Source organism: Eimeria mitis, genomic scaffold, assembly GCF_000499745.2.
Source record: "Eimeria mitis Houghton genomic scaffold, Emh_scaff1497, whole genome shotgun sequence".
Classification (NCBI taxonomy): Eukaryota; Apicomplexa; class Conoidasida; order Eucoccidiorida; family Eimeriidae; genus Eimeria; species Eimeria mitis.
Window position 1 is genome coordinate 5,392 of NW_013569504.1, and position 1,558 is coordinate 6,949.

Below are 1,558 nucleotides of genomic sequence, written 5' to 3' on the forward strand. Positions count from 1 at the left end.
AAACTATATCAAGGACATCAGTAAGGTGCCAGCCTACACACTCTCCTACACGCCAAGTGCAGTGGTCTGCAACTGCACTTAACTGTGGGGATCCCCTTTTGCTCTCCAAATCGCGTTCTTCTTACTCTTCAGAGACTTAAGCAGCGGCAGTCCCCACTAAGCTCAACGATGGATGGCGGGATAACGTGTTCAATAATCGTCTATAATGTTAGTGAATGTAGCGCCAGGGCTTGGCTCTGCACCCCATGCATCTGGAGACTCGATGAAAGGTTAGCTTTGGGGAATTCCTTTCTCAATTATTTCGACTCTATCGCTGCTGAGGAAGGGCTTCAGCTAAGATAGAGGATTCCCGTTACAGGGAATGTAGTGAATGAATGCTACAATTTATTAGTTGCGTTATATATTCATTAGTGTAGAGGCGTAGATCATGAATAGTATATTCGACTTAGAGATTTTCCGACAGAAGTGCAACAGGATACAGACACGCTGTTAATGCAGACCATCACACGGAACCTTCAGCCTGTGCTACCCGCATAGTGGATGCAAACAGCAACCATACAAGTTAACACCGCGGGGACAGGAGACCGACCTCGCAAGCTATTCAATGTGCCCGGCGGTCTTGTGTCCAACAACCAGTCAGAACTTAGTTTTTCGCATTTTTGAACATTTGTCTCGCCCAAAATGTATTGATTATACCCTTTATCTTTACAATCGGTTCAGTTTATTGGTACGACTACTTGGTAGAGTATTATTTGTAGCACGGTCTGCCTACAGTTAGCTCAGGAGCCGTCACCTCGCCTTGGTAGGTTGCGTGTAGGCGAATGCAAACGTTCTATAAGGTATTCAGAGGTAAAACATGCAGCAAAGGAAACCTCGTCTGCGCGCGTGAGGGTGGCTTGGTCCACCACCCACAGCGAGGTGCGCTGCAACCCCATTTCAGGCTGCCTCCTCCGCGCAACACTCAGCCCATGAGCTCCACGCTCATGCGGTCTGAGGACAGGAGGAGGTCAACTATTTTTGGACTCTTACTTTAAGCCTTTACATACATTGCAGCTCGCGTCTGTCTTAAATTAAGGCCAGAGAGCAACCGCTATAATTATATACGAAACAAGAGATTGGTTGTCAATATGGTAATTTCCTCCTAAGCTCTTCCGATTCTTCGAATGCAGATATTTAGAGTAAGTAGTTTGGCAAATATTTCAATTGAAATTTGCACTAAAAAAATCTTGTGCTACTTCCTCTTCAGTAAACGAGGTGCCCTGCTGCACATTACAGGGAACGTCCCACAACAGGCCCCCACAGCCTGCGGCCCTTCTTACACCGGACAACCTGAAAAAACAATGGCTGGCAAAATGTTTCATTGAGCTATTGTTTATAATGCTGGGAGCCTTCGCACAACGTGCGTAAATGTAGCAACAGACCTCTAGTGGCCGTTTCTGCGGAATGGGTGCATTGAATTGTTGCTCCCTTCTCAAGGACAAGTGAAAGGCCAAAATTACTCTTGAACGCAGGTTCATCAATAGGTATCATACCTCTTCTCGAAAAAACACTGCAATCC